The sequence below is a fragment of the Aegilops tauschii genome, chromosome 2, assembly GCF_002575655.3.
Source record: "Aegilops tauschii subsp. strangulata cultivar AL8/78 chromosome 2, Aet v6.0, whole genome shotgun sequence".
In the NCBI taxonomy this organism is placed as follows: Eukaryota; Viridiplantae; Streptophyta; class Magnoliopsida; order Poales; family Poaceae; genus Aegilops; species Aegilops tauschii.
In genome coordinates, this window is record NC_053036.3 from 105615015 (window position 1) to 105623478 (window position 8464).

Genomic DNA, 8464 nt, shown 5'->3' on the forward strand with positions numbered 1-8464 from the left:
TATAGTGGTGGTATCTTAGCAAGTATCATGCACTCCTTACTAGCAAACACGTTGATGTGGCAGACAATTAAAGAAGAAAGTGACACGGGTACACAATGTATCATAATAAATACTATGCTACTATGTGTCATGCATGGCAATAAATAAGCTCATATATGATACTAATTTATGATACGATGCAATATGAAGGTAGTATCATACATTAGTATCATATGCATGATATAGTCAGTAGCCTAAGTAGCTCAACACCACAACAACACAAGCTGCCAACTCAACAGTGCTCCTATGCTAGTCGATATTTCGCACCTTAATTGCACTCAGTAACAGCTACGCTGTCAACAATGCACGGCCTCGCGGCATCTTCCAAGCTGTCCCTGGCCGCCATGGTCGTGGTGCTTCTCCTCGACAGGGCGGACGCTGCCCATGGCCTGACGAGGGTCGTCGCCAACAGCTCTAACGAGCCGTGCAAGAACATGGCGCTCTATTACCATGACATCCTCTACAATGGCAACAACGCGGTGAATGCGACGACGGCGGCGGCCACCAAGCCAACGACACTGAGCATGACCTACTGGAAGAACATCACCTACTTCGGCGCGTCAATGGTGTTCATGACCCAATGACGGTGGGGAGGGCGCTGCCCCTGGCCGGGGAGGAGTCGGCGGCGCACACAAAGGGGTTCTACTTCTACGACATGCAGGAGTTGTTGACCCACTGGTGCAGAGACCTGCTATACAAACGGTTTTTAACCCTTTCCACGACGGTGCTTGGAACCGTCACCAAGTGAGTGTGGGCGATAGGGGGGTCCTTCCCACACGACCCAGAAACCGTCGGGGATAGGCCCTCCTGGCACACAGGTTGGGGCAAAATGCACTCGTGTGCGATCTGGCGAGGCATCGAAACCCAATCGTTTCCGTTCGTATGTACATCCCACACGGTGAATCCCAGAAAAACATTTCCGTTCGTATGTATATCACACAAATTTTTTGTGTGGAAACGTTTGTGCAAGGTGGCCTAACGCAAACAGTTCTCTGCCGGAAGCCGTGTGTGATTGTTAGTTGATCGAACACGCCTACTTTCTAGAAACCGTGTGGGTTGTTTGAGTTCATCGCCCACGGTGCTGTCTGAGTAACCGTCTGCAATAGAAAACCCCAATAAGCAGGGTAATTAGCCTATTATTGATAATCCATGTACTAATCAAATTGATATTTCTTATAAAACACACTAGATATTTCATATATGTATAGCGGCAACCTGGATTTCATAATCGAATTACATTAGATAGCTTCGGCACTCAGTTACGCCATTACACAACAGCACCAAGTTTCACATGCAACATCAAAAACCTTTGGAAAGTAGTATCATACACGGTAAATAGACAAATGAATCTCATCTGGGAAACTGCAGAAGCGGAAGGCAAATATTGAGCCTTCAGTGATGTTGAATGTCCTTGTAACTTTAGGCCAGTGGCTATGGATAATTGCTCGCCCAACCTTCGTCCTCTTAGGGAAGACTTCAATATTGTATCATGGGTGTTGAATGAATACCTTCCTTGCCTCTTGACCATGCAGGTGGTTTGAGAGGTAATCAGCCATGAACTGCTTTGAAAAGTACTGAAAACAAAGATATGCATAAATCGCTATTACAAATTTTGAAATGGCGCAAGGGGTAAAAATAAGGTAAAAGAGTTAGTATCATCCTATAGTTGACTGATGTCTTCTTCAGTGTGCAAACAAAGATCTTGCTATTATTCTTCGCAAGTTTCTTCATCCTAACAATCTTTCTGAGTTTCTTGACTTGACGGATATTCATGGACATCTCATTTCCCCATATGCAAAATGGGTCGAACAGTGGGTCTAAGCCTCTGATAGCAGGACCTACATGTGCAAGACCAAATTGTAAGATACTTCAATATTAGAATGATTCCTGCAAGTGTACAATAATGTGCTATTAGCAAAAGGACCATGCATGAGCAAACCCCGATGGTAAACCGCAGTGTCTCCCATTGTTTCCCTGCAACACACATAAGGAAGATCATGATCGGGTTAATTGAGAGTTGCCATACTATCAGTAGAATATGTACTGAGTACAGCCAAATTCAGTTTATTTCACATGCATAACAATACAAAATTGTACCCACAGCAAATGAAAATCAAATTGCAGAATTGAACAAAACAGTTAAATGGACAGCAGACCAAATGAACCAAAACGGTTAACGGAGCACAACATTGCAGAATAGAAACATGTACTAGAAGATAAGACAGTTAACAAAACAAAGAATGCTTGAGAACAATACTACGAAATGTAGCAATTGTTGGACCAAATTGTTAACTGAACATTACATTTCAGAGGACCAAACTGTTAACTGAACATTACATTTCAGAGGACCAAACTGTTAACTGAACATCAGATTGCATATTAACATTACAGAGGACAAATCACTAGAAGGCACTGGCGGTGTCCTCGAGAAAATAGCATGAGCTATATTTTAAAGTAGACAACCGCGTGGCGGTGTCGACGGTGGCCTCGAAGATGAGGTGCTCCTCCAAGTTCTAGCGGTCGGCACGCATGGCAGTCGTAGCAACCTCGTGCGTGCGTGCGACCGCGATTTGCTTCTCCGCTGCCAGATGCTACGGAGCTCCACCTTATACTGCATGCAAAATGGCTGTGGGCGGCGCTTAATTGGAGGAGGGGGGCAGTGATTTCGGTGGAAGGTGTCGTGCCATTGGTCGGGGCATGTTGGACGGGGAAGGAGGAGGATGGTGTGGGTGGGGTGTGGATTACCTGACCATATCGACGAGGCCGCGCAGCAAGAAGAAGGGTCGGCGGCGAGGAGGCCGCGCAACAAGAAGAGGGGTCACCGGCGAGGAGGCGGCGCTGCAAGAAAAAGGGTCGCCAACGAGGAGACGGCGCTGCAAGAAGAAGGGTAGCCGGTGAGGAGGCGGCGCTGCAAGAGGAAGGGTCCCCGGCGAGGAGGCTGAGCTGCCAGTAAGAAACAGTGGAGGATTGAACTTGGAAAGCAAGGAGGAATAGTGGAAATGTGGCTTTTGGTGGGAGGGAGGGGGCGGGGAGATAGATATTTCCACGGTGGCAGAAAAATTTCGCTCGGTGCCGCAAGAAACTGGCACGCAAGTGTGGTTCAAGTGGGGGCGGTGGACTGTAGATAACGAAGCTTCCTGCGTAAGCTAGACAAGACGGTGCTCCAACATATTTTATATCGCATCCCACACGATTCTTTCTAGTAAACTGTTTGTGGTATACTTGATTTTTTTCATTATGTTTTGAAAGACAAAATGGTGTTACGGAGGGAAAGGACGGTGTTTTAATTGCTAGAACATTTATGTACAACGGACATGCAACTACATGAGTGTCGTGTTTAAATTTGAAATTATTCCGGGTTCGTTTGGCATTTTTATGCATTAATTGAGTTTCTAGGTATTTAATGTGCATAATTCAAATTTGAACTACAAGCATGCTCTAGTGCACCAAAGTTTGTTGAAAAATCATATATGTGTCTTTGGGTGAATTTATAGGTCCCATGCAAGAAATGGGAATGAAATTCAAACATCTGGGCGTCGTGACTCGGCCAGGAACATTGAGAAACTTGGTTTTTAAATTCTTGGAAATTCAAAACTCGCCTGAAAATCATGAAACTTGGCATGGTGTCATTTCATGGCACCAACATGCTGTGGTAAAAAAATTGGCCACATTTGGACAAGTTTTGGGTATAAGCTTCTTGTAAACCGGAGCTTCTCTCGAGAAGACTCGTGGTTCCCGAGGGGGGACGTGTCACCTTTGTGTGTGAAATGATATATGCTGCCCCCCCCCTTGATTTTTAACGAGGCAACATAGAACTATATGAGTGCCATGTTAAAATTTGGAATTATTCCGGATTCGTTTGGACTTTCTTATACATTAATTGAATTTCTGGTCATTTAATGTGCATAATTCAAATTTGAACTACAAGCACATGCTCCAGTGCACCAAAGTTGGTTGAAAAATCACATGTGTGTCCTTGGGTGAATTTCTAGGTCCCATGCAAGAAATGGGAATGAAATTCAAACATCTGGGCATCGTGGCTCGGCCAGAAAGATTGAGAAACTTGGATTTTTAATTCCTGTAAATCCAAAACACGCCTGAAAATCATGAAACTTGGCATGGTGTCATGGCATGGCACCAACATGATGTGGTAAATTTTTTGGCCGAATTGGGACAAGCTTTGGTATAAGCTTCTTGCAAACCAGAGCTTCTCTCAAGAAGGCTCGTGGTTCCGAGAGGGAACGTGTCACCTCCGTGTGCGAAACGACATACACTGTCTTCTCCCGCCTTATTCTTTTTTACATAGGTAGATTAGACCAAATAGAAGTATCGTGCTAAATTTTGGAATTATTCTGGTTCGTTTGGCCTTTTTTATACATTAATTGAATTTCTGGGCATTTAATGTGCATAATTCAAATTTGAACTACAAGCACATGCTCAAGTGCACCCAAGTTAGTTGAAAAAGCACATGTGTGTCCTTGGGTGAATTTGTAGGTCCCATGCAAGAAATAGGAATGGAATTCAAACATCTGGGCATCGTGCCTCAGCTGGAAATATTGAGAAACTTGGTTTCTTAATTTCTGTAAATCCAAAAAACGCCTGAAAGTCATGAAACTTGGCATGGTGTCATGACATGGCACCAACATGTTGTGGTAAATTTTTTCGCCGAATTGGGACAAGCTTTGGTATAAGCTTCTTGAAAACCGAAGCTTCTCTCAAGAAGGCTCATGGTTCCGAGAGGGAACGTGCACCTCTATGTGCGAAACGACATACACTGCCTTCTCTTGCCTTAATTTTTTTACACAGGCAGCTTAGACCAAATAGGAGTTTCTTGCTAAATTTTGGAATTATTCCGAGTTCGTTTGGCCTTTTTATACATTAATTCATTTCCAGTCATTTAATGCACATAATTCAAATTTGAAGTACAAGCGCATGCTCCAGTGCGCAAAAGTTAGTTGGAAAATCATTTATGTGTACTTGGGCGAACTTCTAGGTCCCATGGAAGAAGTGGGAATGGAATTCAAACATCTGGGCGTCTTGGCTCGGCCGGAAACATCGAGAAGCTTGGTTTTAAAATTCCCACAAATCCATAACTCACCTAAAAATCATGAAACTTGGCATGGTGTCATGACATGGCACCTACATGCTGTGGTAATTTTTTTGTCCGATTTGCGAAGGCGCACACATTAACAATCAACAAAGTCATTTTGGAACAAGTGTTGTCACGTTACAAATCAGAAACACAAGTATTATTGAAACCGTGGGCGTTCTACTTACCAATTACGTGCCGCCACGCGTCCCCATTTTTTATTGGCTAAGAGGTGCCGTGCGGGGTAGCTATTTGAGTACGGGAGGCGTGCGATCAGACCCCTGCGCGTGCTCATCGGGGGGAGAGCCCTTTGACCTCTATCGCCGCGTAGCTCCCTCCCAACGTCTCCATTAATGGCGCCCGAGCCCCTGTTTCACGGCGTGGCTATGTCTCACTGGACTGAGATTTAAGAGAGAAAAAAGAAAGTTTTGCATGGATCTTGATGTAAGATCCGACGGACCTATATAGCATCGACTATGACTTATAGCAAGACTGATGAATATAAGGACGATGACAGTGGATAATAATTGTATTACATATTTTTGAAGATAATTAAAAAAGCCACATGCGGCAACGCCCGAAATACACAAGGGCAAAAGAAGAAGGAAGACAATGATCTGGCTCGCTGATCTCTACTTTCTTAATGCGTTGCTGCAAGCCGCGGGAACTAGTCTCTGCGGCAAGCGGCGATGAGCTCTTTCATGTCCTCAAGACGCTGCTTGAGAGCATCCACGGATTCCTCCACGCTCGATGCGGAGCATGTCATTCTCGTCCGTAAGTTTCTTGACGATGACGCCGGTCCTCTTCAACAAGGCAGTGGTCTCCTCCTGCTGCTCCGCACTTCCAATGATCTTCGCCCTCAACAGGTTGCGCTCGGCCTGGAGCTTCTCATTGCCCTCCCTTAGTTGCCGGATGACGCCGATAGCCTGTTCAAACGAGGCTTTCATATCGTCCTGCAACCTCGCCCGGCCGGAGATGGCTATGGACGATCGCATGCATGCGCCTGTTAGAGTTCTCGCCTTCCCGCGAGACATTTTCCTAGGACGCCGCGGCGCAGGAGGACATGTCTGTTGCATTCGCAGTGCGGCGGGACATCTCTGCTGCTTCCGCGGCGTGGCCGGACCAGTCTGCTGCATCGACGGTGCAGCGGGACCTTCGTGCTACTTTGGCAGCGCGGCGGGACCTCTGTGTTGCTACGGTCGCACGGCAGGACATGTCGGCTGCTTTCGCGGCGAGGCGGGACATCTCTCGTGCTTCCGCTTCCATGCTCGCCTCTCCCTGGTGGCAATCTCTCAACCCAGAACTCATGCTGGCCATGGCAGACGCAAGGGAACGATGATGAATGACTTGTTTGTTTTTGTGGATGAGGAGTTGAGGAGGAATGTGCAGTCATCTTGGAGTAGTAGTATCTATAACCGAGTACTAATACGCCCCTAAGTGGGAAACCGTTTAGGTTTTGATCAGTGTGAACAAGTTTGCAATTAAATATAGTGTGGTAGTAATTTGGAATGTGACGGGACGCAGGCTCAAAATTTATTGACGGTTCTATAATTTCTAAGTGTGGCACTATTCCCGGACGGCCTAACGTGTGCACGCTTTCTCGGCCGCGTACGTGGCGTTTGCACCATAGGGTGCACCGCAATAGGCAATGTCAGCATACATCTTGTTCCAACAACCGTGCGCGCTTGTTATTACCATCATGCACGCTTCTTTTAATTAGAATGTGTGCCCGTCGAGCGCCCACACGTTGATCTGTCTAACTATTTCGGTTTGTTGTGGCTAATCGCAAACAGTTCATGCGTGTGAAGTGTATGCCATCAATCGCAGACACTTTGATCTGGCTGACCGTTTTTGTTCTGTTGCCTAACTGCAAACAGTTAATCCTCCTGAATCGTATGCCCTCAATCGCACACACCTTTATCTAGCTGCCCATTTCTGTTGTTCCTCTTCATCACAAATAGTTAATCTGAGTGAACTGTATGTCGTATATCGCACACGCCTTCATCTGGCTGCCCGTTTCTGTTCTTCTTCCTCATCGCAAATAGTTCATTGAACTGAACCGTATGCCCTGCATCGCACACTCAACTAAAATCAGAACCGTGTTTGATGCATCCGTCATCGCAAATGTTTTGCACCTTTTTTGACGGGGTTTTACATCACCGTTTGCGATTAATGCATCACACACAGTTTCGTCAAAGGGTCTTTGATCGTAGTGTTGCGTTAGCAGCATCCTGCAGTAGTGACCTCCTGCTTTGGCTTCTCCATCGTGTTCAATTCGACGACGCACAAGGGCACACTCAACCTCATCGGCGCCGACCTCATGGGTGACGACACGTGGGACTTCTCCGTTGTCGGCGAAACCGACGACTTCTTCATGGCACAAGACATCGCAACCATCCGCACCGACGCCATCGAGGGCCTCTACTACTTTCTGCCTGCAGATGGACATCAAGCTCAACATTAGTTTGTCTAGTAGGCTTCTTGACCATGCCAGGCAATGATTTTCTCCTGTTCCGGCATTTCTTGCTCCTCTTTGGTTCCACTTCTTCCTCATCTGTGCTCTAATCTGATTCTTCAGACTCAAGCTGGACTCCACGATCTTGTGCTACCTCTTGAGCATACGTTGGTTTTCCCTTGAAGAGGAAAGGGTGATGCAGCAAAGTAGCATAAGTATTTCCCTCAGTTTTTGAGAACCAAGGTATCAATCCAGTAGGGACTACACGCAAATCCCTCGTACCTGCACAAACAAATAAGAACCTTGCAACCAACGCGATAAAGGGGTTGTCAATCCCTTCACGGCCACTTGCAAAAGTGAGATCTGATAGAGATAAATAGATAAATATTTTTGGTATTTTTGTTGTATAGATTGAAAAGTAAAGATTGCAAAAATAAACGGTGACAGAAATTGGCAAGTTGATGGGAGATTAATATGATGGAAGATAGACCCGGGGGCCATAGGTTTCACTAGTGGCTTCTCTCAAGATAGCAAATTCTACGGTGGGTGAACGAATTACTGTCGAGCAATTGATAGAAAAGCGCATAGTTATGAGAATATCTAGGCATGATCATGTATATAGGCATCACGTTCGTGACAAGTAGACCGAAACAATTCTGCATCTACTACTATTACTCCACACATCGACCGCTATCCAGCATGCATCTAGAGTATGAAGTTCATAAGAACAGAGTAATGCATTAAGCAAGATGACATGATGTAGAGGGATAAACTCAAGCAATAAGATATAAACCCCATCTTTTTATCCTCGATGGCAACAATACAATACGTGCCTTGCTGCCCCTACTATCACTGGGAAAGGACAGCGCAAGATTGAACCC

General features: G+C 45.7%; 1 pseudogene; it reads left to right on the plus strand.

The window, feature by feature from the left end:
- The first annotated feature begins 341 nt into the window (after positions 1 to 341).
- LOC109735293 (disease resistance response protein 206-like) lies at positions 342 to 7592 on the plus strand (annotated as a pseudogene).
- Positions 7593 to 8464: the final 872 nt, after the last annotated feature.